At 43.3% G+C, this 24,965-nt stretch overlaps 12 non-coding genes and 30 pseudogenes across 12 annotated transcripts; all 42 read right to left on the bottom strand.

Moving 5' to 3' along the window:
* Positions 1 to 4,145: 4,145 nt before the first annotated feature.
* On the bottom strand, positions 4,146 to 4,260 carry LOC136732151 (U5 spliceosomal RNA). Its single transcript, XR_010809789.1, has one exon. It is a non-coding gene; the product is annotated as a U5 spliceosomal RNA (small nuclear RNA).
* Positions 4,261 to 10,727: 6,467 nt separating this feature from the next.
* On the bottom strand, positions 10,728 to 10,846 carry LOC136732421 (uncharacterized; annotated as a pseudogene).
* Positions 10,847 to 11,067: 221 nt separating this feature from the next.
* Positions 11,068 to 11,186, bottom strand: LOC136732555 (uncharacterized; annotated as a pseudogene).
* A 209-nt stretch (positions 11,187 to 11,395) lies between these two features.
* Positions 11,396 to 11,514, bottom strand: LOC136732407 (5S ribosomal RNA). The gene has a single exon (XR_010809931.1). It is a non-coding gene; the product is annotated as a 5S ribosomal RNA (ribosomal RNA).
* Positions 11,515 to 11,730: 216 nt separating this feature from the next.
* Positions 11,731 to 11,849, bottom strand: LOC136732427 (uncharacterized; annotated as a pseudogene).
* A 214-nt stretch (positions 11,850 to 12,063) lies between these two features.
* LOC136732129 (uncharacterized) lies at positions 12,064 to 12,182 on the bottom strand (annotated as a pseudogene).
* Positions 12,183 to 12,398: 216 nt separating this feature from the next.
* LOC136732429 (uncharacterized) lies at positions 12,399 to 12,516 on the bottom strand (annotated as a pseudogene).
* A 221-nt stretch (positions 12,517 to 12,737) lies between these two features.
* On the bottom strand, positions 12,738 to 12,856 carry LOC136732090 (uncharacterized; annotated as a pseudogene).
* A 221-nt stretch (positions 12,857 to 13,077) lies between these two features.
* Positions 13,078 to 13,196, bottom strand: LOC136732517 (uncharacterized; annotated as a pseudogene).
* A 216-nt stretch (positions 13,197 to 13,412) lies between these two features.
* Positions 13,413 to 13,531, bottom strand: LOC136732180 (5S ribosomal RNA). Its single transcript, XR_010809817.1, has one exon. It is a non-coding gene; the product is annotated as a 5S ribosomal RNA (ribosomal RNA).
* A 215-nt stretch (positions 13,532 to 13,746) lies between these two features.
* Positions 13,747 to 13,865, bottom strand: LOC136732516 (uncharacterized; annotated as a pseudogene).
* Positions 13,866 to 14,085: 220 nt separating this feature from the next.
* LOC136732515 (uncharacterized) lies at positions 14,086 to 14,204 on the bottom strand (annotated as a pseudogene).
* Positions 14,205 to 14,759: 555 nt separating this feature from the next.
* Positions 14,760 to 14,878, bottom strand: LOC136732375 (uncharacterized; annotated as a pseudogene).
* Positions 14,879 to 15,087: 209 nt separating this feature from the next.
* Positions 15,088 to 15,206, bottom strand: LOC136732280 (uncharacterized; annotated as a pseudogene).
* Positions 15,207 to 15,431: 225 nt separating this feature from the next.
* On the bottom strand, positions 15,432 to 15,550 carry LOC136732362 (uncharacterized; annotated as a pseudogene).
* Positions 15,551 to 15,761: 211 nt separating this feature from the next.
* LOC136732539 (uncharacterized) lies at positions 15,762 to 15,880 on the bottom strand (annotated as a pseudogene).
* Positions 15,881 to 16,089: 209 nt separating this feature from the next.
* Positions 16,090 to 16,208, bottom strand: LOC136732351 (uncharacterized; annotated as a pseudogene).
* Positions 16,209 to 16,435: 227 nt separating this feature from the next.
* LOC136732439 (uncharacterized) lies at positions 16,436 to 16,554 on the bottom strand (annotated as a pseudogene).
* A 211-nt stretch (positions 16,555 to 16,765) lies between these two features.
* LOC136732502 (uncharacterized) lies at positions 16,766 to 16,884 on the bottom strand (annotated as a pseudogene).
* Positions 16,885 to 17,099: 215 nt separating this feature from the next.
* Positions 17,100 to 17,218, bottom strand: LOC136732132 (uncharacterized; annotated as a pseudogene).
* A 214-nt stretch (positions 17,219 to 17,432) lies between these two features.
* LOC136732449 (uncharacterized) lies at positions 17,433 to 17,551 on the bottom strand (annotated as a pseudogene).
* A 210-nt stretch (positions 17,552 to 17,761) lies between these two features.
* Positions 17,762 to 17,880, bottom strand: LOC136732261 (5S ribosomal RNA). The gene has a single exon (XR_010809906.1). It is a non-coding gene; the product is annotated as a 5S ribosomal RNA (ribosomal RNA).
* A 219-nt stretch (positions 17,881 to 18,099) lies between these two features.
* Positions 18,100 to 18,218, bottom strand: LOC136732428 (uncharacterized; annotated as a pseudogene).
* A 216-nt stretch (positions 18,219 to 18,434) lies between these two features.
* On the bottom strand, positions 18,435 to 18,553 carry LOC136732494 (5S ribosomal RNA). The gene has a single exon (XR_010809939.1). It is a non-coding gene; the product is annotated as a 5S ribosomal RNA (ribosomal RNA).
* Positions 18,554 to 18,767: 214 nt separating this feature from the next.
* On the bottom strand, positions 18,768 to 18,886 carry LOC136732592 (uncharacterized; annotated as a pseudogene).
* A 218-nt stretch (positions 18,887 to 19,104) lies between these two features.
* Positions 19,105 to 19,223, bottom strand: LOC136732137 (5S ribosomal RNA). The gene has a single exon (XR_010809775.1). It is a non-coding gene; the product is annotated as a 5S ribosomal RNA (ribosomal RNA).
* A 212-nt stretch (positions 19,224 to 19,435) lies between these two features.
* LOC136732571 (uncharacterized) lies at positions 19,436 to 19,554 on the bottom strand (annotated as a pseudogene).
* A 209-nt stretch (positions 19,555 to 19,763) lies between these two features.
* Positions 19,764 to 19,882, bottom strand: LOC136732183 (5S ribosomal RNA). Its single transcript, XR_010809820.1, has one exon. It is a non-coding gene; the product is annotated as a 5S ribosomal RNA (ribosomal RNA).
* Positions 19,883 to 20,091: 209 nt separating this feature from the next.
* On the bottom strand, positions 20,092 to 20,210 carry LOC136732246 (5S ribosomal RNA). The gene has a single exon (XR_010809892.1). It is a non-coding gene; the product is annotated as a 5S ribosomal RNA (ribosomal RNA).
* Positions 20,211 to 20,434: 224 nt separating this feature from the next.
* LOC136732598 (uncharacterized) lies at positions 20,435 to 20,553 on the bottom strand (annotated as a pseudogene).
* A 208-nt stretch (positions 20,554 to 20,761) lies between these two features.
* LOC136732173 (5S ribosomal RNA) lies at positions 20,762 to 20,880 on the bottom strand. Its single transcript, XR_010809810.1, has one exon. It is a non-coding gene; the product is annotated as a 5S ribosomal RNA (ribosomal RNA).
* Positions 20,881 to 21,093: 213 nt separating this feature from the next.
* On the bottom strand, positions 21,094 to 21,212 carry LOC136732654 (uncharacterized; annotated as a pseudogene).
* A 210-nt stretch (positions 21,213 to 21,422) lies between these two features.
* Positions 21,423 to 21,541, bottom strand: LOC136732543 (uncharacterized; annotated as a pseudogene).
* Positions 21,542 to 21,750: 209 nt separating this feature from the next.
* LOC136732224 (5S ribosomal RNA) lies at positions 21,751 to 21,869 on the bottom strand. Its single transcript, XR_010809869.1, has one exon. It is a non-coding gene; the product is annotated as a 5S ribosomal RNA (ribosomal RNA).
* Positions 21,870 to 22,094: 225 nt separating this feature from the next.
* Positions 22,095 to 22,213, bottom strand: LOC136732385 (uncharacterized; annotated as a pseudogene).
* A 209-nt stretch (positions 22,214 to 22,422) lies between these two features.
* Positions 22,423 to 22,540, bottom strand: LOC136732623 (uncharacterized; annotated as a pseudogene).
* Positions 22,541 to 22,748: 208 nt separating this feature from the next.
* Positions 22,749 to 22,867, bottom strand: LOC136732320 (uncharacterized; annotated as a pseudogene).
* Positions 22,868 to 23,082: 215 nt separating this feature from the next.
* Positions 23,083 to 23,201, bottom strand: LOC136732440 (uncharacterized; annotated as a pseudogene).
* Positions 23,202 to 23,420: 219 nt separating this feature from the next.
* LOC136732311 (uncharacterized) lies at positions 23,421 to 23,539 on the bottom strand (annotated as a pseudogene).
* Positions 23,540 to 24,089: 550 nt separating this feature from the next.
* On the bottom strand, positions 24,090 to 24,207 carry LOC136732265 (5S ribosomal RNA). Its single transcript, XR_010809910.1, has one exon. It is a non-coding gene; the product is annotated as a 5S ribosomal RNA (ribosomal RNA).
* Positions 24,208 to 24,427: 220 nt separating this feature from the next.
* On the bottom strand, positions 24,428 to 24,546 carry LOC136732163 (5S ribosomal RNA). Its single transcript, XR_010809800.1, has one exon. It is a non-coding gene; the product is annotated as a 5S ribosomal RNA (ribosomal RNA).
* A 221-nt stretch (positions 24,547 to 24,767) lies between these two features.
* Positions 24,768 to 24,886, bottom strand: LOC136732572 (uncharacterized; annotated as a pseudogene).
* Between the last annotated feature and the right edge of the window lie 79 nt (positions 24,887 to 24,965).

The raw sequence follows: 24,965 nt of genomic DNA, 5'->3' as shown, positions 1-24,965 counted from the left end.
TCAGAACCACTTGATGGTGACACACTTTTGTCTTCATTGCTGATAAATGTGGCTTTTGTTACAATTTTTTTCAGATTGTCCAAAAGGTCTGGAATCTCTGGAGAAAAAAACCTTAGTATTAAATGATAATCATTTCTAGTAATATATTTAATACAAAGTGAAAACAAAACCATCAATGCCTGCAATTATACTTGAGAGACTTGCTCTATGTTATTGGCAAACTGACCTTTTTGTGGGTCATTAACATTAGCTACGAAAAAAATAAAAGAGATAAAATACAAGAATTACCAGGTCTAATGTAATGCATATAGTCATTAATGTAGGATTATGAAGTTATGTTGAAAAACTTTATTTAATAATCAGTATTATTAAACTATTAGACAGTGCACATTAAGAGTCTGTATTGTGGTTCTAGATTACTTCAGTATGATCAACTATAATACATTACTCTGGAATCTAAATTACTGAAGAATAACATTTATCAAGGTAAGGAATTATTTGCTATAAATAAAAAAACTTACCATCAACCATACGGTTTCGAAGACATTGGTTTTCAATTTTAAGTCTTGTGTTTTCCTTTTCGAGCTGCTTAACGTTTTGCTGTAGCTCAACTTCACTGGACTCTTTAAATGTCTGTAGAATATGACGGGATCTAATTCTTGAAGCTCCATCGGTTTTCTTTCTTATTTTGTGCTGTATTCAGAGAGAAAAAGAGTTTAAAATGAATATATATATATATATATATATGAAAATGATTTAAAAAACACAATCCTGCAATACATTTATTTAATATTTGCAGTAATTATCTCACCGGTAACTGTGGTTCATCAAGGTCACTATCATCTGAAATTTGAAGTTTTTTGTTTGGTTTAGGTACTGTCTTCATTTTAGGACAGGGCATTTTTGTTAGGTCATTAAGTTTTCTTCTTAGTTCGCCTTCTTTTCCTAAAATAAAAATAAAATAAATAAAACCCTGCATTATGTCCACAGATATTTGGGGATTATATTTATTTGTCATAAAAATACTGTGCTTTGACCATACAAATTAAGATGAACAGCCAACACTGAATCAAAACTGAAGTTAAATTATATCTGGTTTAATTTATTTTGTGATTTGGGGGATTTTATTGTAAAGCACAACACACAATAAATCGTTCTTACAAATGCCAGTCATGTATGACGAGTTTTTAGTGCCCTCACCACCACCTACCATGTTATAAGAGTATGTTAGAAGTACAACACATTAATAACTTAAACATTCATTTCAAATATACTGTGATTGTATATATCAAATAGCATGTAAAGACTTTAATGTTTTTTTTTTTTAAATAAACATTGTTACCAGTCATAATGATCTGCGCTTCATGGACAGGCCATCCACCTTTTGGAGGTTTGTTCGTGTCTCTCCACTCTGCTCTGAAGTTTCGAGTCGTCTCTTCGTCATCATCAGCAATGCTGAATAAATCAAAATTGCGAAAGCAAGCAGTGGGAATCACGCTGTAAGAGTCTTTGTCGACCCCGCTTTCCCACTTCACCAACGCGTGCATCACCGCCATACTACCTTCACCTTCTCGTCCGTTTTTTCTGCGCGTTTTTCCCCCGACAAGTCACGGCACAAAAAACAGTCCCGCTCTGCATTCTGGTACTTGGCGTTCTTAATAACACCAACAGGGTGTAATCGCATAGACCACTCGAGTATAAAGTACTACATATCCCATCTGTTACAGTTTTTTTTCTTCTTCTGAAACTGCAAGCGCACTACATAAAGTTTGGCAAATGAAGAAATTTGGATGATGAGTTTACAATCTTATAAACAGTATTTAAGTAAACCTAGATATGCAATTCCAAAAAGAACAGCATCGAGATGGAGAAACAGGATACAAAAATAATAATACAATGTTTATACTTTTTGTATTTTAATTACAGTATGTAATTATTGCCTTTTGATTTACATTTACAGAAAAAGAACGGCGGCAAACGTGGACTACCCAACAAGAAGCAACAAAGTTACTAAAATATCAGATTCTCAGGTAAGCTTCATGCAGCCATACATGTATAATTATAAAATCAATCCAAAAAATAGACCTTGTTTACCCTACAACTGATTTGAGTGTTAATTCTATTTAAGATATAAAAAAATATTTTGTTTTCTGAACTAATAATCTGTGAACATTCTATTATCTCTATAATTTTAATTAATACATTTATTTTATTATTGGTGGAACATTATATTTTTCAGCTCAGATGATTTCACGTACCATCAATTTTTCTGTTAATAAATGTGCAAAAACAAATCAGATGGATAGGCCCCTACATATGAACATTAAGTTAAAGGCCTAGAGTGAGTGTTCTTCACTTCCAGTCATGGCGGGCCACAATCCAGCTCTTTGTAACTCATCAACAACCAAAGACCTGGGAAAAGGGTTAAATGGCTTCAGTTAAGCCAATTAGGTAAGTAAGAGCTCAACTGGAAAAAAAACAGCAGGCATAGGGGTACTTTAGGACCACAGTCACTGATATAACCTACAATGTTGTTGTAATGAAAATCAGCAGACAGTGGGCCTCCTCCAGGACTAAGGTTGAGAAGCACTGGTCTTGAAGACCACAATAACAATCGACCTCAAGGGCTAGGGATATTCGAGGTGATGCTAAACCAGTCCTGAATGTTTAAATATAATGTTATTTTCTTGTAGTGTGCCGTTGCTGTTAATGCAACCAGTTATATTGAGCCATCAAATACAGAAGCTGACGAAAGACATCAACATGTAAATTTAGTTGTAAATTTAAAGTGTGTGTGAAAAGTATTTTGTATATGGAGATTAACCCATAGTTTCACAGATAAATTGTGGACCAGTGATATTCAGGATCTTCAAAACAAGTCCTGAATGCTCAAACTTAACACTTCTTTTTTTAGAGTGTCGTTGCTGTCAATCCAGCCAGTGATGTGGAGCCATCAGATACAGAAGCTGATGAAAAACAACATGTAAATTTCCTAAATTAATATGGTGCATCAAAATACTTATTTAGCACTTTCAACTGTTTCTTTGTGATTCCTAAAATTACTTTACAGGCTGGGGCTGGGGGAAGACACTGCGCCCGCCTGGAGAAGCCTGTACAAGCCCCCCTCAATAAGAGAGCTGGCAATCTGCAGTGGAGGGTGTTACACACCATTATTGCTGTCAATTCTTTTATTACTGTTCTTAACCCTGCTGTGTCCGACGCCTGCCCATTCTGTGCTCAGAGAGAGACCGTGTTTCACTGTTTCAGCACTTGCTCTCGGTTGTCACCCATTTTTAGTCTTTTAACTCGTCTTTTTACTGATCTTAACCTGATTTTTAACACAAAGGTTTTTATTTTAGGGGCGCGATACACCAGAAGGACCAAACATGTGGACCAGCTGGTAAACTTCTTGCTGGGCCAGGCTAAAATGGCCGTCTATAAGACTAGGAAGAACAGAGTGTGTGGGGAGGGCAGTGAGGATGCAGTGAGAGTGTTTGCCATGCTGGTCAAGTGCAGAGTCAGACTAGAGTTTAACTATTACAGGCTGATGAATGATTTGGAGAGTTTTGAACAGGTCTGGTGTATTAATGATGCCCTTTGTGAATTGTATGACGGGGAGTTGGTTTTTATTATGTAATTCATTTATAGGGTTTAGTATTTGATGGTTGTTTTGTTGTGTGTATTGGGTTGCTTTCTTTAAAAGTGTACAGATCAGTGGCGGAGTTAATGCTTGTTGGGGGGAGACAAACAAAGGGGAACACTATTTTTTATTTATTTATTTATTTTCTTTTGTATGAATTATTGCGTGTTGCAAACAGGCAATGAAGTCTGATAAAAGTCAAAAAGTCTCTCTCTCTCTCACACACACACACACAGCCAGCAAGACACACAGAGCCAGCCAGCTCAGCGATGACATCACAAACATCTCTCTCAGGTGACTCCTATGACATCACAGAGCACGTACATTCCGTTGCTTGCCGTCTGTCAACCACTCAGTCACTGCCAGCCAGACTGGCTGGCTGACTGGATGGTGGGGCTGCTTGCTGCTGCTGCGTACCTTAGCAAGCTTATTTGCTTGACCGGCCTTCCTCCTCCGCCCACATGCCCACCTATGTCCGATCTGCTGTTCACCTGGATCACAGCTCCGCCCCAACAAGGCAGAGCCTCCCAAGAATGGTACAAACTCACCCACGATCCCCTCCACGGAAAGCTATAGCAAAAGGCAAAAGCATTATACGTAATGAAGAGGAACCCGAGTCCAAGACGCATCCGACCAGCCATACATATTTGTGTGTATTAAAGATCACATTTTATTACATTTAGATTTTCTGTACTTTATTACATCTTTTTGTGATTTTTAAATGTATTGTTTCTTTTCCTTATATATGTATGTATGTATGTATGTATGTGTGTGTGTGTCTGTGTGAAAGTGTATGTGTTTGTGTGTCTCTGTGTGAAAGTGAGTGTGTGTGTGTCTGTCTCTGTGTTTGTGTGTCTGTCTCTGTGTGAAAGTGAGTGTGTGTGCGTGTGTCTGTCTGTGAAAGTGTGTGTGTGTGTGTGGGTGTGACAGTGTGTATGAGTGTCTGTCTGTCATGTAACTCGCACATCTGTGAGGGCACCATTTTTGCAGAAAGAGATGTACACATTTTGGAGCAACATATGCTGCCATCCAGACATCGTCTTTTCCAGGGACGTACCTGCATTTTTCAGCAGGATAACGCCAAACCACATTCTGCCCAGATTTCAAGCGCATGGTTGCGTAGGCAGAGAGTGCGGGTGCTAGCATGGCCTGCCTGCAGTCCTGACCTGTCTCCGAATTGAGAATGTGTGGCGCACTATGAAGTGCAAATTAAGACAACGAAGGCCCTGTGCAGTTGCGCAGCTGAGGAAATGCATAATGGATGAATGGGGGGAAATCCCGCTTGCTAAACTTAACCAAGTGGTGTCTTCAGTGCCCAAGTGCTTAATAAGTGTTATGAAAAGAAAAGGTGATGTTACATAGTGGTAAACAGTCGACTGTCCCAACTTTCTTGGTTTCTTTTCACTGCTAATGAGATGCTGTAGAGTGAGTTAGTTATATTGCTTTCAGGATCTCTAATCGTATTGATGAGTTCATGCAGCATTTGTAATTGAATTTCAAAAAGAAATCCTTGCTGTCTGGCCTGTGTGTATGAGATGTACTCTGTCAATCTTTGGCTAACAACTGAAACATTGGTAGAACAGAAATGGCAACATAAAAAAGAAAAGTACATTTTAAAAGAGCACATTAAATAGGATGAATATACAGTTTTTTACAATCACTTTGTCACTCATTTCAGAACCTTGATGTCATTTTTCAAAACTCTAGACACAAAACTCAAAACGGTCATCACTTGTAACACAGGCTGTCCAATGTTCAAAACATTGCATTGTGCATTCATATCTTTAAAGAAACCTTGCACTTGCAGACTTGTTGGTTCAAATAATTCATTTATCATGAAATACCATAGTAACATTTATTTAGATCACCCACACAGAAGATACCGATAGATTCACTGTGTAGTTGTTCGTACAATCATTAAATATTGTAGTACAAAATATGTGATACATGTTTCATTATGGTACTACACATAAATACATCACTGTAAAAGGACTAGTAGAGAGAATACTACAGACACAGTGGAATCATTGAACAAAATCTGAAATGTATTGATGCAATACAATCAAATCACACCATAGGTTTCTTTGAAGCCATGCAACAATAATTAGCTACAAAAAAGAACAAAACTACAGTAAAATGTCAACTGCAGTGTTCCTCACCTGGCTTAGTGTAAAACAAAGGATTGATTACTGTACTTCTGAATTTCCATCAGCCCTGTGTTCAGGTTCAGGTTCTCACAACCATTTTTCACAAGAGGCATCTTGAAACTGAACATACCTGAACATACTCAGTCATCAGCTGCTTCACTCTGTCTGCATTTCTTTCAAAAGGCACACTATACTCTGTGCTACACATTGGTATGCAGTATACAGTCATTTGACAATTGAGAGTAGCCTAATGTTTAGTGCATGCTGAAGACTTGCCGCTTCTCAGTACGGAAATTTCTGATGATTGAGGCCACAGTTGATCCTGAGTTGATTCTGAGGTTTGATTGAATCATTGTAGCTGCCTCAGTCATGGTCATGCCATGATTTACAACATGCTCTACAACTATTTCTCGGATTTCACTGGACACTATTTGCTGTTGCTGCCGCTGTCTGGTCCGTGGCCTTGTCCTCTACCACGTTCCCCCAACACCTCTCAAATTAGGCCCATGGCTGCCTCTCTGGTGAGGCCTAAGCCCTCCTCTATGACGAGGCCCACGACCACCTCTCAGAAGGGGTGCATGTCCCCTTCCATTCCTTTGACCACCACGTCTTCCTCCTCCCACTGCTTGACCTCTATTGTGACCTGGATGACTTGCCGGCTCCATGTTATCACTGTGTTGCTGGGGTGGATAGCACTCATTTCACTCGATACTCGTACCACAATGTGAAATCAATCATCAATAACCAGTTGGCAGTATTGGAAAAGCAATTACAAGGGCCTGCATACATACAGTAATGTCAAATCTGATGTGGAAGAACAATCATCTTCAACCAGGTTGGAGCGTTAGTTGCAATGCCTTTAATACACGCAGCGTGGAGAGGAACAGTGACTCAAGTAGATCCCAAAGTCGCTCTGCCTTCATTTTAACAGTCAGAGCTTTTATACACAAAAATCAAAGAGCTGGTTATAATCAGAAAGTCATTACTATGTTATCTTAAAAGTTAGCTAAGCAGAATTTATATCATTATAGGACAGAGTTCATAGATCAACACATGGATTAGGGAGCAGGCACTTCAATCATACTGTTTGACATTGTCTCCAAGATTCTCATCGTAAATAACAAACAGAAATCAAACTACCTTCTGGCCTGACCTTCTAGCTTGACCTTATCTTTCTTAAGTATACAAGAGAGAAAAACAGGTATTAGAGAAAAAAATTCTAACTTTCCTTCCACACTGCAAACATGGTGTGGAAAAGTGCTACATGATGATGAATGATGATGAAATATTACATCCATAGATAATGTAGTCCAACTGGTTCATGCTCCTCATTTATTGATGTCAATGGATCTCATTATCCTGAAACTTTCATGATCGAAACATGGAATATTGTTTGTCAGTTTCCATAAAATTATGCATTAAGAGTAATGCAACAGTCACTTATCATTTTGAGCAGCTGTATCAATTGATAGTTAGATCTTTGTAATGAAATGAATAGACAGTGATCTCAGATGTAATGTGTGAATTGCATTTTGAAATGGTAATACTTTGATGTTAAGTTGTGTCATTTTAGTTCAATGAACAAATGATCTGAGGTTGATGTGTATTGTATCCAAGCAATTGTAAAAAAGTGTTAGAGTTTTGAAAAATGTGCATTTTGATCATCGGGTGTGAGTTTAGTGTCTAGAGTTTTGAAAAATGACATCAAGGTTCTGAAATGAGTGCCAAAGTGATTGTAAAAAAGTGTAATATCAGGGGACAGTGGCTATTAGTGATCTGGCCTTCCGTGGCCTCTGTATTAATGTAACAGGTCACATTGTATGTGTACACTGATACTTGATAGTATAATATAGTACAAGTAAAAAACATACATAGGTATCATAGAAGTATTTTGCAGAAATGATTATGGATAGTTATCAAAATGGAGAGGAAATGCTAAATCCAGTCTCCCCAGGCTGAGCTTCTATTGCTGCACCTGCTGGCCCCACTATATGGATAGAGCCACACCAAGTACAAGAGTCTCCCCATTGCTATTTATATCTCCCTATCCAGTCTTCTATAGGTGTCAGGGTGGGGTGCCTATTCCCCTGCATGCTTTGAAACCTATAGCACCTGGGACGCACACTTGGGATCCGGTTCCTCTGCCCCTCACATACACATGAGGAATCCTAGGTGCTCAACACGTCATACTGTCTCTTTCATCTCATGTGTAAACTATGGACAAATACATGACTAAACGTGTTTAGTTGCTTTTCCCAGAATGCTTTGCGCCACGATATGCAAATAACGGGGACTATGATTGGCTCCCTGACATTACCCACACTGCGACTGATGCTACCCATTTCACTACCCAACAAAGACCCATAATATGCGTGTGTCTGTCTGTCTGTCTGTCAAAGTATGTGTGTGTGTGTCTGTGTCTGTCTGTCTGTGTGTGAAAGTGTGTGTGTGTCTGTCTGTCTGTCTGTCATGTAACTTGCACATCTGTGAGGGCACCACTAATGCAGAAAGAGATGTACACATATTGTTTATTTTCCATATATATGTATGTATGTATGTATGCATGTCCAATTGCTTTGACAATACAAATGAATTGAATTGAGAGGGAGAGAGAGAGAGTAAGAGAGAGAGAGAGAGACAGACAGACAGACAGACAGAGAGACACACACACACACACACACACACACACAGAGAGCCAGCCAGCCAGCTCAGCGATGACATGACGAGCCTCTCTCAGCTTACTGCTATGACATCACAGAGCACGTACATTCCGTTTAACAAATCGTTAAACAAAAAAGGTTATAAACACATTGACTACAATACCGGTTAGTAAGACGAAGGTGAGTCTCTCGTTAGTATTATTACTACGCAGGTTAGTATTTATGTCAGGTAACTTCTCGTTATATATATATCAGTCTCATTTACGTTTAGGTGCCGAGAAAGATCCTATTTGTTACCACAATTTCCCTTAACTGATTATTATTCAATGATTAAGGATAGGCAGGGCCACCTATAATCTAATGTCTATTAACTTGTGTCAATTTCAGACTAAACAGTTAAACAGGAATGAGAAGATATTTCTCGGCGTTGACAGATTTTATTTCTAAAATTATCAACAAAACAGTTTAATGCAACTCACATTTATATTTAAGAAAACTAAATGATATTACACATTCTAGAGTTATGAATCACAGATTAACATTTCTAATTGATTTCTCAAATGTCATGAATCACAAACTCCAAACTGTTAAACTTATGTGAACTTCGTCGCAGAGAGGCCTCTCTGGCTTCGGGCTCAGATAACAGCACACGGCACGAGGTCCGTGTGGTTTGGAACAAAGGCAGTCCGGTTCGGCTTTGTCCAAGAACTTCCACTCAGTCGATGCACCTGGAAGTTGGGGTTTCGCGAATGTAGAGTCTTTTCCAAACAGATTTTCCATTGGTTTGAAGGCTCCAAGGTTGTGCACAAAATCTTCTTTGTAAGCAGGGTTCCACCATAGTTACTTGAAGACAAAGTCTTTGAGGAAAGCAGGGCCCTGTTTGTTCCAAGGGTCAAGTTTCTTAAGACTCAAATAGCTATTTAAGTGACTGACACTTTCGTATTCAGTCGACTTAGTCAATTGTCCAGCTGTAAAACTCCACTGATCAGGTGGGTCTGTGAAGTTATTTATTTAATAAAGTCCTTTAAAATAATTCTTCGCTCAATCTCCTTCTCCCAGTTTAACTGTTCTGTTGCCGGCAAAGACTTGGTTGGTTTCTGATTCCGGTTCTGGCAACAGAGCTACAGGTTGAGCTGTGGCAGCGAGTTTCTGGTTCAGGTGAGAGAGAGAGAGAGAGAAAGACTGTCCGCTGTTCCTTATAGTCTGTCAGATCAGTAGGTGATTGGTCCCTGAGTTCTTGAGATTGGATTTCGGTTTCAGCCCCCAGTGTCCTATTGGAGGGAGGCTTTATTTATGACTGATGTCAATCCATGCCATCTTTTGGAAATGCCGGTTGGCCTGGGTTCGTAGCTCTATGTCGGGATTTCGGCTCTCATCCACTTCAAAGAGTTTTTATCACCTACAGGCCCCTTTCTCCAGACATCTCATAGCAGAATTCCAAACTATTTGGCCTCTTCTCGGTGCCATCCTCCCCAAAACTGTCACTTTGATGCAAACCAGTTCCAAGCTGATGAGCTAAGGAAATCTGATAACTTTGGGGGGGAGAGGTCTTCTTTAGATCAGTGCTTCAGCTCAGAGCCCAAATGCTCTTATCCAAATACACCCAACATAACGCTACATATGTATGTATGTATGTATATATGTGTAGAAGGAAAATTAGAAATTATTTTCTTACACCTGTTTTTCTCTCTTGTATACTTAAGAAAGATACGGTCAAGCTAGAAGGTCAGCCCAGAAGATAGTTTGATTTCTGTTTGTTATTTACGATGAGAACCTTGGAGACATTGTCAAACGGTACGACCTACGTGCCTGTTCCCTAAAACCATGTGTTGACCTATGAACTCTGTTCTATAATGATATATGTTCTGCTTAGTTAGCCTTTAAGATAACATAGTAATGACTTTCTAGCATGTATGGATGTATGTATGTATATATATATATATATATATATATATATATATATATATATATGTATGTATGTATGTATGTCCAATTGCTTTGACAATACAAATGAATTGAATTGAGAGGAAGAGAGAGAGAGAGAGAGAGAGAGAGACAGACAGACAGACAGACAGCTCAGCGATGACATCACGAGCCTCTCTCAGCTGACTGCTATGACATCACAGAGCACGTACATTCCGTTGCTTGTCGTCTGTCAACCACTCAGTCACTGCTAGCCAGACTGTCCCTAAGACAAAGTGTACAATACTTCAATTATATCTCCTCCAGACAGATAAAGAGTATTAAGAGCTACGATGAAGTTACCCAGGAGACGTAAAAAGCTTGCATCACCTGGTATTTCCTGGAGGTCACCCATCCAAGTACTAACCAGGCCCTGGCCCGTTTAGTTTCCAAGGTCTGACGAAATCGGGCACGTTCAGGACGGTGTGGCCGCAAGCCGAGATGCCTGGCTGCATGATGTCTCTTAAAGGCTGGCGGGTATTGACGGAATTTCCAGCAAAAAATAAAAAATAAAAAAATAAAAAAATGGAGGGAAAAATAACAGTGCAGGAAAGGGTGTTGAAAGTAGCCGGGAACGTGTACAATTCTTCAATTATATCTCCTCCAGACAGAAAGAGAGTATTAAGAACTACGATGAAGTTACCCAGGAGACGTAAGAAGCTTGCAGCACCTGGTATTTCTAGGAGATCTCCCATCCAAGTACTGACCAGGCCATGCCCCGTTTAGCTTCCGAGATCTGACGAGACGGGGTGCGTCCAGGACGGTGTAGCCGCAAGCCGAGAGGCCTGGCTGCATGATGTCTCTTAAAGGCTGACGGGTGTTGACGGAACTTCCAGCAAATAAAAAAAGAAAAATGGAGGGAAAAATATCAGTTCAGCAAAGGGTGTTGAAAGTAGCCGGGTACGTGTACATTTCTTCAATTATATCTCCTCAAGACAGAAAGAGAGTATTAAGATCTACGATGATGTTACCCAGGAGACGTATAAAGCTTGCAGCACCTGGTATTTCCAGGAGGTCACCCATCCAAGTACTGACCAGGCCCTGCCCTGTTTAGCTTCCGAGATCTGATGAGATCGGTCGCGTTCAGGACGGCGTGGCCGCAAGCCGAGAGGCCTGGCAGCATGATGTCTCTTAAAGGCGGGCGGGTTTTGACGGACCTTCCAGCAAAAAAAAAAAGAAAAAAGAAAAATGGAGGGAAAAATATCAGTGCAGCAAAGGATGTTGAAAGTAGCCGGGTACGTGTACAATTCTTCAATTATATCTCCTCCAGACTGAAAGAGAGTATTAAGAGCTACGATGAAGTTACACAGGATAAGTAAAAAGCTTGCATCACCTGGTATTTCCAGGAGGTCACCCATCCAAGTACTAACCAGGCCCTGGCCCATTTAGTTTCCAAGGTCTGACGAGATCGGGCGCGTTCAGGACGGTGTGGCCGCAAGCCAAGAGGCCTGGCTGCATGATGTCTCTAAATGGCTGGAGGGTATTGACAGAACTTCCAGCAAAAAAAAATGAAAAAAGAAAAATGGAGGGAAAAATATCAGTGCAGCAAAGGGTGTTAAAAGTAGCCGGGTACGTGTACAATACTTCAATTATATCTCCTCCAGACAGAAAGAGAGTATAAAGAGCTACGATGAAGTTACCCAGGAGACGTAAAAGCTTGCAGCACCAGGTATTTCTAGGAGGTCTCACATTCAAGTACTGACCAGGTCCTGCCCCGTTTAGCTTCCGAGATCGGATGAGTTCTGGCGCGTTCAGGACAATGTGTCCGCATGCCAAGAGGCCTGGCTGCATGATGTCTCTTAAAGGCTGGAGGGTATTGACGGAACTTCCAGCAAAAAAAAGAAGAAATAATAAAAATGGAGTGGAAAATATCAGTTCAGGAAAGGGTGTTGAAAGTAGCCGGGTACGTGTACAATTCTTCAATTATATCTCCTCCAGACTGAAAGAGAGTATTAAGAGCTACGATGAAGTTACCCAGGAGACGTAAAAAGCTTGCAGCACCTGGTATTTCCAGGAGGTCACCATCTAAGTACTGACCAGGCCCTGCCCCGTTTAGCTTCCGAGATCTGACGAGATCAGGCGCGTTCAGGACGGTGTGGCTGGAAGCCAAGAGGCCTGACTGCATGATGTCTCTTAAAGGCTGGAGGGTATTGATGGAACTTCCAGCAAAAAAAAATAATAAAAAAAATAGAAAAATTGAGGGAAAAATATCAGTGCAGCAAAGGGTGTTGAAAGTAGCCGGGTACGTGTACAATTCTTCAATTATATCTCCTCCAGACTGAATGAGAGTATTAAGAGCTACGCTGAAGTTACCCAGGAGACGTAAAAAGCTTGCAGCACCTGGTATTTCCAGGAGGTCACCCATCCAATTACTGACCAGGCCCTGCCCAGTTTTTCTTCCGAGATCTGACGAGTTCTTTCGTATTCAGGACGGTGTGGCCTCAAGCCAAGAGGCCTGGCTGCATGATGTCTCTTAAAGGCTGGCGGGTATTGACGGAACTTCAAGCAAAAAAAAATAATAAAAAAAATAGAAAAATGGATGGAAAAATATCAGTGCAGGAAAGGGTGTTGAAAGTAGCCGGGTACGTGTACAATTCTTCAATTATATCTCCTCCAGACAGAAAGAGAGTATTAAGAGCTACGATGAAGTTCCCCAGGAGACGTAAAAAGCTTGCAGCACCTGGTATTTCCAGGAGGTCTCCCATCCAAGAACAGACCAGGCCCTGCCCCGTTTAGGTACCGAGATCTGACGAAATCGGGCACGTTCAGGACGGTGTGGCCGCAAACAAAGAGGTCTGGCTGCATGATGTCTCTTAAAGGCTGGCGGGTATTGATGGAACTTCCAGCAAAAAAAATAAGAAATAAGAAAAATGGAGGGAAAAATATCACTGCAGCAAAGAGTGGTGAAAGTAGCCGGGTACGTGTACAATTCTTCAATTATATCTCCTCCAGACAGAAAGAGAGTATTAAGAGCTACGATGAAGTTACCCAAGTGACGAAAAAAGCTTGCAGCACCTGGTATTTCCAGGAGGTCACCCATCCAAGTACTGACCAGGCCCTGCCCCGTTCAGCTTCCGAGATCTGACGAGATCGGGCGCGTTCAGGACGGTGTGGCCGCAAGCCAAGAGGCCTGGATGTATGAAGTCTCTTAAAGGCTGGCGGGTATTGACGGAAGTTCCAGCAAAAAAAAAAGAAATAAGAAAAATGGAGGGAAAAATATCAGTGCAGCAAAGGGTGTTAAATGTAGCTGGGTACGTGTACAATTCTTCAATTATATCTCCTCCAGACAGAAAGAGAGTATTAAGAGCTACGATGAAGTTCCCCAGGAGACGTAAAAAGCTTGCAGCACCTGGTATTTCCAGGAGGTCTCCCATCCAAGAACAGACCAGGCCCTGCCCCGTTTAGGTACCGAGATCTGACGAAATCGGGCACGTTCAGGACGGTGTGGCCGCAAACAAAGAGGTCTGGCTGCATGATGTCTCTTAAAGGCTGGCGGGTATTGACGGAACTTCCAGCAAAATATAAAAAATAAATAAATAGAAAAATGGAGGGAAAAATATCAGTGCAGCAATGGGGGTTGACAGTAGCTGGGTACGTGTACAATACTTCAATTATATCTCTTCCAGACAGATAGAGAGTATTAAGAGCTACGATAAAGTTACCCAGGAGACGTAAAAGCTTGCAGCACCAGGTATTTCCAGGAGGTCTCACATTCAAGTACTGACCAGGTCATGCCCCGTTTAGCTTCCGAGATCTGACGAGATCGGGCGCGTTCAGGATGGTGTGGCAGCAAGCCGAGACGCCTGGCTGCATGATGTCTCTTAAAGGCTGGCGGGTATCGACGGAACTGCCAGCAAAAAAAAAAAAGAAAAATAGAGGGAAAAATACCAGTGCAGCAAAGGGTTTTGAAAGTAGCCGGGTACGTGTACAATACTTCAATTATATATTCTCCAGACAGAAAGAGAGTATTAAGAGCTACGATGAAGTTCCCCAGGAGACGTAAAAAGCTGGCAGCACCTGGTATTTCAAGAAGATCTCCCATCCAAGTACTGACCAGGTCCTGCCCCATTTAGTTTCCGAGATCTTCCGAGATCGGGCGCGTTCAGGACTGTGTGTTCGCAAGCCAAGAGACCTGGCTGCATGATGTCTCTTAAAGGCTGGCGGGTATTGACGGAACTTCCAGCAAAAAAAAATAAAAAAATAAAAAGAAAAAGAAAAATGGAGGGAAAAATATCAGTGCAGCAAAGGGTGTTGAAAGTAGACGGGTACGTGTATAATACTTCAATTATATCTCCTCCCGACAGATAGAGAGTATAAAGAGCAACAATAAAGTTACCCAGGAGACGTAAAAGCTTGCAGCACTAGGTATTTCCAGGAGTTCTCACAATCAAGTACTGACCAGGTCCTGCCCCGTTTAGCTTCCGAGATCTGACGAGATCGGGCGCGTTCAGGATGGTGTGGCCGCAAGCCGAGACGCCTGGCTGCATGATGTCTCTTAAAGGCTGGCGGGTATTGACGGAACTGCCAGCAAAAAAAAAAAGAAAAATAGAGGGAAAAATACCAGTGCAGCAAAGGCTGTTGAAAGTAGCCGGGTACATGTACAATTCCTCAATTATAACACCTCCAGACAGATAGAGAGTATTAAGAGCTACGATGAAGTTTCCCAGGAGACGTTAAAAGCTTGCAGCACCAGGTATTTCCTGGAGGTCTCCCATCCAAGTACTGATCAGGCCCTGCCCCGTTTAGCTTCCGAGATCTGACGAGATCGGGCGCGTTCAGGACAATGTGGCCGCAAGCCAAGAGGCCTGGCTGCATGATGTCTCTTAAAGGCTGACGGGTATTGACGGAACTTCCAGCAAAAAATAAAAAATAAATAAAGAAAAAGAAAAATGGAGGGAAAAATATCAGTGCAGTAATGGGTTTTGAAAGTAGCCGGGTACGTGTACAATTCTTCAATTATATCTCCTCCAGACAGAAAGAGAGTATTAAGAGCTACGATGAAGTTACCCAGGAGACGTAAAAAGCTTGCAGCACCTGGCATTTCAAGGAGGTCACCCATCCAAGTACTGACCAGGCCCTGCCCCGTTTAAATTCCAAGATCTGATGAGATCGGGGGCGTTCAGGACGGTGTGGCTGCAAGCCGAGAGGCCTGGCTGCATGATGTCTCTTAATGGTTGGCGGGTTGTGACGGAACATCCAGCAAATAAAAAAAAAGAGAAATGGTGGTAAAAATATCAGTGCAGTAAAGGGTGTTGAAAGTAGCCAGGTACGTGTACAACTCTTCAATTATATCTCCTCCAGACAGAAAGAGAGAATTAAGAGCTACGATGAAGTTACCCAGGAGACGTAAAAAGTTTGCAGCACCTCGTATTTCCAGAAGGTCACCTATAAAAGTACTGACCAGGCCCTGCCCCGTTTAAATTCCGAGATCTGACGAGATCGGGCGCGTTCAGGACGGTGTGGCCGCAAGCCGAGAGGCCTGGCTGCATGATGTCTCTTAAAGGCTGGCGGGTATTGACGGAACTGCCAGCAAAAAAAAAAAGAAAAATAGAGGGAAAAATACCAGTGCAGCAAAGGCTGTTGAAAGTAGCCGGGTACATGTACAATTCCTCAATTATAACACCTCCAGACAGATAGAGAGTATTAAGAGCTACGATGAAGTTTCCCAGGAGACGTTAAAAGCTTGCAGTACCAGGTATTTCCTGGAGGTCTCCCATCCAAGTACTGATCAGGCCCTGCCCCGTTTAGCTTCCGAGATCTGACGAGATCGGGCGCGTTCAGGACAATGTGGCCGCAAGCCAAGAGGCCTGGCTGCATGATGTCTCTTAAAGGCTGACGGGTATTGACGGAACTTCCAGCAAAAAAATAAATAAATAAATAAAGAAAAAGAAAAATGGAGGGAAAAATATCAGTGCAGTAATGGGTTTTGAAAGTAGCCGGGTACGTGTACAATTCTTCAATTATATCTCCTCCAGACAGAAAGAGAGTATTAAGAGCTACGATGAAGTTACCCAGGAGACGTAAAAAGCTTGCAGCACCTGGCATTTCCAGGAGGTCACCCATCCAAGTCCTGACCAGGCCCTGCCCCGTTTAAATTCCAAGATCTGATGAGATCGGGGGCGTTCAGGACGGTGTGGCTGCAAGCCGAGAGGCCTGGCTGCATGATGTCTCTTAATGGTTGGCGGGTTGTGACAGAACATCCAGCAAATAAAAAAAAAGAGAAATGGTGGTAAAAATATCAGTGCAGCAAAGGGTGTTGAAAGTAGCCAGGTACGTGTACAACTCTTCAATTATATCTCCTCCAGACTGAAAGAGAGAATTAAGAGCTACGATGAAGTTACCCAGGAGACGTAAAAAGTTTGCAGCACCTCGTATTTCCAGAAGGTCACCCATAAAAGTACTGACCAAGCCCTGCCCCGTTTAAATTCCGAGATCTGACGAGATCGGGCGCGTTCAGGACGGTGTGGCCGCAAGCCGAGAGGCCTTCCTGCATGATGTCTCTTAATGGCTGGCGGGTATTGACGGAACTGCCAGCAACAAAAACAGAAAAAAGAAAAATGGAGGGAAAAATATCAGTGCAGCAAAGGGTGTTGAAAGTAGCCGGGTACGTGTACAATTCTTCAATTATATCTCTTCCAGACAGAAAGAGAGTATTAAGAGCTACGATGAAGTTACTCAGGAGACGTAAGATGCTTGCAGCACCTTTTATTTCCAGCAGGTCTCCCATGCAAGTACTGAACAGGCACTGCCCCGTTCAGCTTCCGAGGTCTGACGAGATTGAGGGTGTTCAGGGCGGTGTGGCCGCAAGCCGAGAGGCCTGGCTGCATGATGTGTCTTAATGGTTGGCGGGTATTGACGGAGCTTCCAGCAAAAAAAAAAAAAAAAGAAAAATGGAGGGAAAAATATCAGTGCAGCAATGGGTGTTGAAAGTAGCCGGGTACGTGTACAATACTTCAATTATATCTCCTCCAGACAGAAAGAGAGTATTAAGAGCTACGATAAACTTACCCAGCAGACGTAAAAAGCTTGCAGCACCTGGTATTTCCAGGAGGTCTCCCATCCAAGTACTGACCAGGCCCTGCCCCACTCAGTTTCCGAGATCTTACGAGATCGGACGCGTTCAGGACGGTGTGGCCGCAAGCCGAGATGCCTGGCTGCATGATGTCTCTTAAAGGCTGGCGGGTATTGACGGAACTGCCAGCAATAAAAAAAAAGAGAAATGGAGGGAGAAATACCAGTGCAGCAAAGGGTGTTGAAAGTAGCCGGGTACGTGTACAATACTTGAATTATATCTCCTCCAGACAGAAAGAGCGTATTAAGAGCTACGATGAAGTTACCCAGGAGACGTAAAAAGCTTGCAGCACCTGGTATTTCTAGGAGGTCAGCCATCCAAGTACTGACCAGGCCCTGCCCCGTTTACCTTCCGAGATCTGACGAGATCGGGCGCGTTCAGGACGGTGTGGCCGCAAGCCAAGAGGCCTGGCTGCATGATGTCTCTTAAAGGCTGGCGGGTATTGACGGAACTTCCAGCAAAAAAAAAACAAAAAAAAAAGGAAAATGGAGGGAAAAATATCAGTGCAGCAAAGGGTGTTGAAAGTAGCCGGGTACGTGTACAATTCTTCAATTATATCTCCTCCAGACAGATAGAGAGTATAAAGAGCTACGATGAAGTTACCCAGGGGACGTAAAAAGCTTGCAGCACCTGGTATTTCCAGGAGGTCACACATCCAAGTACTGACCAGGCCCTGCCCCGTTTAGCTTCCGAAATCTGATATGATCGGGCGCGTTCAGGACGGTGTGACTACAAGCCAAGAGGCCTGGCTGCATGATGTCTCTTAAAGGCTGGCGGATATTGACGGAACTTCCAGCAAAAAAATAAAATAAAAAGAAAAATGGAGGGAAAAATATCATTGCAGCAAAGGGTGTTGAAAGTAGCCTAGTAAGTGTACAATTCTTCAATTATATCTCCTGGAGACAGAAAGAGAGTATTAAGAGCTACGATGAAGTTACCCAAGAGACGTAAAAGGCTTGCAGCACCTGGTATTTCTAGGAGGTCTCCCATCCAAGTACTGACCAGGCCCTGTCCCGTTTAGCTTCCGAGATCTGACGAGATCGGGCGCATTCAGGACGGTGTGGCCGCAAGCCGAGAGGCCTGGCTGCATGATGTCTCTTAAAGGTTGGCGGGTATTGACGGAACTTCCAGCAAAAAAAAAAAAAAAAAAAAAAATGGATGGAAAAATATCAGTGCAGCAAAGGGTGTTGACAGTAGCTGGGTACGTGTACAATACTTCAATTATATCTCCTCCAGACAGATAGAGAGTATTAAGAGCTACGATAAAGTTACCCAGGAGACGTAAAAGCTTGCAGCACCAGGTATTTCCAGGAGGTCTCACATTCATGTACCGACCAGGTCCTGCCCCGTTTAGCTTCCAAGATCTGACGAGATCGGGCGAGTTCAGGATGGTGTGGCCGCAAGCCGAGATGCCTGGCTGCATGATGTCTCTTAAAGGCTGGCGGGTATTGACGGAATTTCCAGCAAAAAAAAAAAAAAAAAATAGAAAAATGGAGGGAAAAATATCAGTGCAGGAAAGGGTGTTGAAAGTAGCCGGGTACGTGTACAATTCTTCAATTATATCTCCTGGAGAGAGAAAGAGAGTATTAAGAGCTACGATGAAGTTACCCAGGAGACGTAAAAAGCTTGCAGCACCTGGTATTTCTAGGAGGTCTCCCATCCAAGTACTGACCAGGCCCTGCCCCGTTTAGCTTCCGAGATCTGACGAGATCGGGCGCATTCAGGACGGTGTGGCCACAAGCCGAAAGGCCTGGCTGCATGATGTCTCCTAAAGGTTGGCGGGTATTGACGGAACTTCCAGCAAAAAAAAAAAAAAAAAAAAATGGATGGAAAAATATCAGTGCAGCAAAGGGTGTTGACAGTAGCTGGGTACGTGTACAATACTTCAATTATATCTCCTCCAGACAGATAGAGAGTATTAAGAGCTACGATAAAGTTACCCAGGAGACGTAAAAGCTTGCAGCACGAGGTATTTCCAGGAGGTCTCACATTCATGTACTGAACAGGTCCTGCCCCGTTTAGCTTCCGAGATCTGACGAGATCGGGCGCGTTCAGGATGGTGTGGCCGCAAGCCGAGATGCCTGGCTGCATGATGTCTCTTAAAGGCTGGCGGGTATTGACGGAACTGCCAGCAAAAAAAAAAAGAAAAATAGAGGGAAATATACCAGTGCAGCAAAGGGTGTTGAAAGTAGCCGGGTACGTGTACACTTCTTCAATTATATCTCCTGGAGACAGAAAGATAGTATTAAGAGCTACGATGAAGTTACCCTGGAGACATAAAAAGCTTGCAGCACCTGGTATTTCTAGGAGGTCTCCCATCCAAGTACTGACCAGGCCCTGCCCCGTTTAGCTTCCGAGATCTGACGCGATCGGGAGCGTTCAGGATGGTGTGGCCGCAAGCCGAGATGCGTGGCTGCATGATGTCTCTTAAAGGCTGGCGGGTATTGACGGAACTGCCAGCAAAAAAAAAAAGAAAAATAGAGGGAAATATACCAGTGCAGCAAAGGGTGTTGAAAGTAGCCGGGTACGTGTACAATTCTTCAATTATATCTCCTGGAAACAGAAAGAGAGTATTAAGAGCTACGATGAAGTTACCCAGGAGACGTAAAAAGCTTGCAGCACCTGGTATTTCTAGGAGGTCTCCCATCCAAGTACTGACCAGGCCCTGCCCCGTTTAGCTTCCGAGATCTGACGAGATTGGGCGCATTCAGGACGGTGTGGCCGCAAGCCGAAAGGCCTGGCTGCATGATGTCTCTTAAAGGTTGGCGGGTATTGACGGAACTTCCAGCAAAAAAAAAAAAGAAAAAAAGAAAAAAGAAAAATGGATGGAAAAATATCAGTGCAGCAAAGGGTGTTGACAGTAGCTGGATACGTGTACAATACTTCAATTATATCTCCTCCAGACAGAGAGAGAGTATTAAGAGCTACGATAAAGTTACCCAGGAGTCGTAAAAGCTTGCAGCACTAGGTATTTCCAGGAGGTCTCACTTTCATGTACTGACCAGGTCCTGCCCCGTTTAGCTTCCGAGATCTGACGAGATCGGGCGCGTTCAGGATGGTGTGGCCACAAGCCGAGATGCCTGGCTGCATGATGTCTCTTAAAGGCTGGCGGGTATTGACGGAACTGCCAGGAAAAAAAAAAAGAAAAATAGAGGGAAATATACCAGTGCAGCAAAGGGTGTTGAAAGTAGCCGGGTACGTGTACAATTCTTCAATTATATCTCCTGGAGACAGAAAGAGAGTATTAAGAGCTACGATAAAGTTACCCAGAAGACGTAAAAGCTTGCAGCACCAGGTATTTCTAGGAGGTCTCCCATCCAAGTACTGACCAGGCCCTGCCCCGTTTAGCTTCCGAGATCTGACGAGATCGGGCGCATTCAGGACGGTGTGGCCACAAGCCGAAAGGCCTGGCTGCATGATGCCTCTTAAAGGTTAGCGGGTATTGACGGAACTTCCAGCAAAAAAAAAAAAAAAAGAAAAATGGATGGAAAAATATCAGTGCAGCAAATGGTGTTGACAGTAGCTGGGTACGTGTACAATACTTCAATTATATCTCCTCCAGACAGATAGAGAGTATTAAGAGCTACGATAAAGTTACCCAGGAGACGTAAAAGCTTGCAGCACAAGGTATTTCCAGGAGGTCTCACATTCATGTACTGACCAGGTCCTGCCCCATTTAGCTTCCGAGATCTGACGAGATCGGGCGCGTTCAGGATGGTGTGGCCGTAAGCCGAGATGCCTGGCTGCATGATGTCTCTTAAAGGCTGGCGGGTATTGACGGAACTGCCAGCAAAACAAAAAAAGAAAAATTGAGGGAAAAATACCAGTGCAGCAAAGGGTGTTGAAAGTAGACGGGTACGTGTACAATTCTTCAATTATATCTTCTCCAGACAGAAAGAGAGTATTAAGAGCTACGATGAAGTTACCCAGGAGACGTAAAAAGCTGGCAGCACCTGGTATTTCCAGGAGGTCTCACATTTAAGTACTGACCAGGTCCTGCCCCGTTTAGCTTCCGAGATCTGACAAGATCGGGCACGTTCAGGACGGTGTGGCCGCAAGCCGAGATGTCTGGCTGCATGATGTCTCTTAAAGGCTAGCGGGTATTGACGGAATTTCCAGCAAAAAAAAAAAAAAAAATAGAGGGAAATATACCAGTGCAGCAAAGGGTGTTGAAAGTAGCCGGGTACGTGTACAATTCTTCAATTATATCTCCTGGAGACAGAAAGAGAGTATTAAGAGCTACGATGAAGTTACCCAGGAGACGTAAAAAGCTTGCAGCACCTGGTATTTCTAGGAGGTCTCCCATCCAAGTACTGACCAGGCCCTGCCCCGTTTAGCTTCCGAGATCTGACGAGATCGGGCGCATTCAGGACGGTGTGGCCACAAGTCAAAAGGCCTGGCTGCATGATGTCTCTTAAAGGTTGGCGGGTATTGACGGAACTTCCAGCAAAAAAATAAGAAGAAAAAAAGAAAAAAGAAAAATGGATGGAAAAATATCAGTGCAGCAAAGGGTGTTGACAGTAGCTGGATACGTGTACAATACTTCAATTATATCTCCTCCAGACAGAGAGAGAGTATTAAGAGCTACGATAAAGTTACCCAGGAGACGTAAAAGCTTGCAGCACCTGGTATTTCTAGGAGGTCTCCCATCCAAGTGCTGACCAGGCCCTGCCCCGTTTAGCTTCCGAGATCTGACGAGATCGGCCGCGTTCAGGATGGTGTGGCCGCAAGCCAAGATGCCTGGCTGCATGATGTCTCTTAAAGGCTGGCGGGTATTGACGGAACTGCCAGCAAAAAAAAAAAGAAAAATATAGGGAAATATACCAGTGCAGCAAAGGGTGTTGAAAGTAGCCGGGTACGTGTACAATTCTTCAATTATATCTCCTGGAGACAGAAAGAGAGTATTAAGAGCTACGATGAAGTTACCCAGGAGACGTAAAAAGCTTGCAGCACCTGGTATTTCTAGGAGGTCTCCAACCAAGTACTGACAACACCCTGCCCCGTTTAGCTTCCGAGATCTGACGAGATCGGGCGCATTCAGGACGGTGTGGCCGCAAGCCGAAAGGCCTGGCTGCATGATGTCTCTTAAAGGCTGGCGGGTATTGACGGAACTGCCAGCAAAAAAAAAAGAAAAATAGAGGAAAATATACCAGTGCAGCAAAGGGTGTTGAAAGTAGCCGGGTACGTGTACAATTCTTCAATTATATCTCCTGGAGACAGAAAGAGAGTATTAAGAGCTACGATGAAGTTACCCAGGAGACGTAAAAAGCTTGCAGCACCTGGTATTTCTAGGAAGTCTCCCATCCAAGTACTGACCAGGCCCTGCCCCGTTTAGCTTTCGAGATCTGACGAGATCGGGCGCATTCAGGACGGTGTGGCCGCAAACCGAAAGGCCTGGCTGCATGATGACTCTTAAAGGTTGGCGGGTATTGACGGAACTTCCAGCAAAAAAAAAAAAAAAAAAGAAAAATGGATGGAAAAATATCAGTGCAGCAAATGGTGTTGACAGTAGCTGGGTACGTGTACAATACTTCAATTATATCTCCTCCAGACAGATAGAGAGTATTAAGAGCTACGATAAAGTTACCCAGAAGACGTAAAAGCTTGCAACACCAGGTATTTCCAGGAGGTCTCACATTCATGTACTGACCAGGTCCTGCCCCGTTTAGCTTCCGAGATCTGACGAGATCGGGCGCGTTCAGGATGGTGTGGCCGCAAGCCGAGATGCATGGCTGCATGATGTCTCTTAAAGGCTGGCGGGTATTGCCGGAATTTCCAGCAAAAAGAAAAAAAAAAAAATAGAAAAATGGAGGGAAAAATATCAGTGCAGGAAAGGGTGTTGAAAGTAGCCGGGTACGTGTACAATTCTTCAATTATATCTCCTGGAGACAGAAAGAGAGTATTAAGAGCTACGATGAAGTTACCCAGGAGACGTAAAAAGCTTGCAGCACCTGGTATTTCTAGGAGGTCTCCCATCCAAGTACTGACCAGGTCCTGCCCCCTTTAGCTTCCGAGATCTGACGAGATCGGGCGCATTCAGGACGGTGTGGCCGCAAGCCGAGAGGCCTGGCTCCATGATGTCTCTTAAAGGTTGGCGGGTATTGACGGAACTTCCAGCAAAAAAAAAAAAAAAAAAGAAAAGTGGATGGAAAAATATCAGTGCAGCAAATGGTGTTGACAGTAGCTGGGTACGTGTACAATACTTCAATTATATCTCCTCCAGACAGATAGAGAGTATTAAGAGCTACGATGAAGTTACCCAGGAGACGTAAAAAGCTTGCAGCACCTGGTATTTCCAGGAGGTCTCACATTCAAGTACTGACCAGGTCCTGCCCCGTTTAGCTTCCGAGATCTGACGATATCATGCGCGTTCAGGACGGTGTGGCTGAAGGCCAAGAGGCCCGGCTGCATGATGTCTCTTTAAGGCTGGCGGGTATTGACGGAACTTCCAGCAAAAAAAAAAGAAAAAAGAAAAATGGAGGGAAAAATATCAGTGCAGCAAAGGGTTTTGAAAGTAGCCGGGTACGTGTACAATTCTTCAATAATATCTCCTACAGACTGAAAGAGAGTATTAAGAGCTATGATGAAGTTACCCAGGAGACGTAAAAAGCTTGCAGCACCTGGTATTTCCAGGAGGTCACCCATCCAAGTACTGACCAGGCCCTGCCCCGTTAGCTTCCGAGATCTGACGAGATCGGGCGCGTTGAGGACGGTGTGGCCGCAAGCTAAGAGGCCTGGCTGCATGATGTCTCTTAAAGGCTGGCGGGTATTGACGGAACTTCCAGCAAAAAAAAAAAAAAAAAAAAATGGAAAATGGAGGGAAAAATATCAGTGCAGCAATGGCTGTTGAAAATAGCCGGGTACGTGTACAATACTTCAATTATATCTCCTCCAGACAGATAGAGAGTATTAAGAGCTACGATGAAGTTTCCCAGGAGACGTAAAAAGCTTGCAGCACCAGGTATTTCCAGGAGGTCTCCCATCCAAGTACTGACCAGGCCCTGCCCCGTTTAGCTTCCGAGATCTGACGAGATCGGGCGTGTTCAGGACGGTGTGGCCGCAAGCCAAGAGGCCTGGCTGCATGATGTCTCTTAAAGGCTGGCGGGTATTGACGGAACTTCCAGCAAAAAATAAAAAATAAATAAATAGAAAAATGGAGGGAAAAATATCAGTGCAGGACAGGGTGTTGAAAGTAGTCGGGTACATGTACAATTCTTCAATTATATCTCCTCCAGACTGAATGAGAGTATTAAGAGCTACGCTGAAGTTACCCAGGAGATGTAAAAAGCTTGCAGCACCTGGTATTTCCAGGAGGTCACCCATCCAATTACTGACCAGGCCCTGCCCAGTTTTTCTTCCGAGATCTGACGAGATCTTGCGTCTTCAGGACGGTGTGGCCTCAAGCCAAGAGGCCTGGCTGCATGATGTCTCTTAAAGGCTGGCGGGTATCGACGGAACTGCCAGCAAAAAAAAAAAAGAAAAAT

The sequence above is a fragment of the Amia ocellicauda genome, unplaced genomic scaffold (genome assembly GCF_036373705.1).
Source record: "Amia ocellicauda isolate fAmiCal2 unplaced genomic scaffold, fAmiCal2.hap1 HAP1_SCAFFOLD_34, whole genome shotgun sequence".
Lineage (NCBI taxonomy): Eukaryota > Metazoa > Chordata > Actinopteri > Amiiformes > Amiidae > Amia > Amia ocellicauda.
Note: the sequence above shows the minus strand (reverse complement) of the source record. Positions and strands in the feature narration are given on the sequence as shown.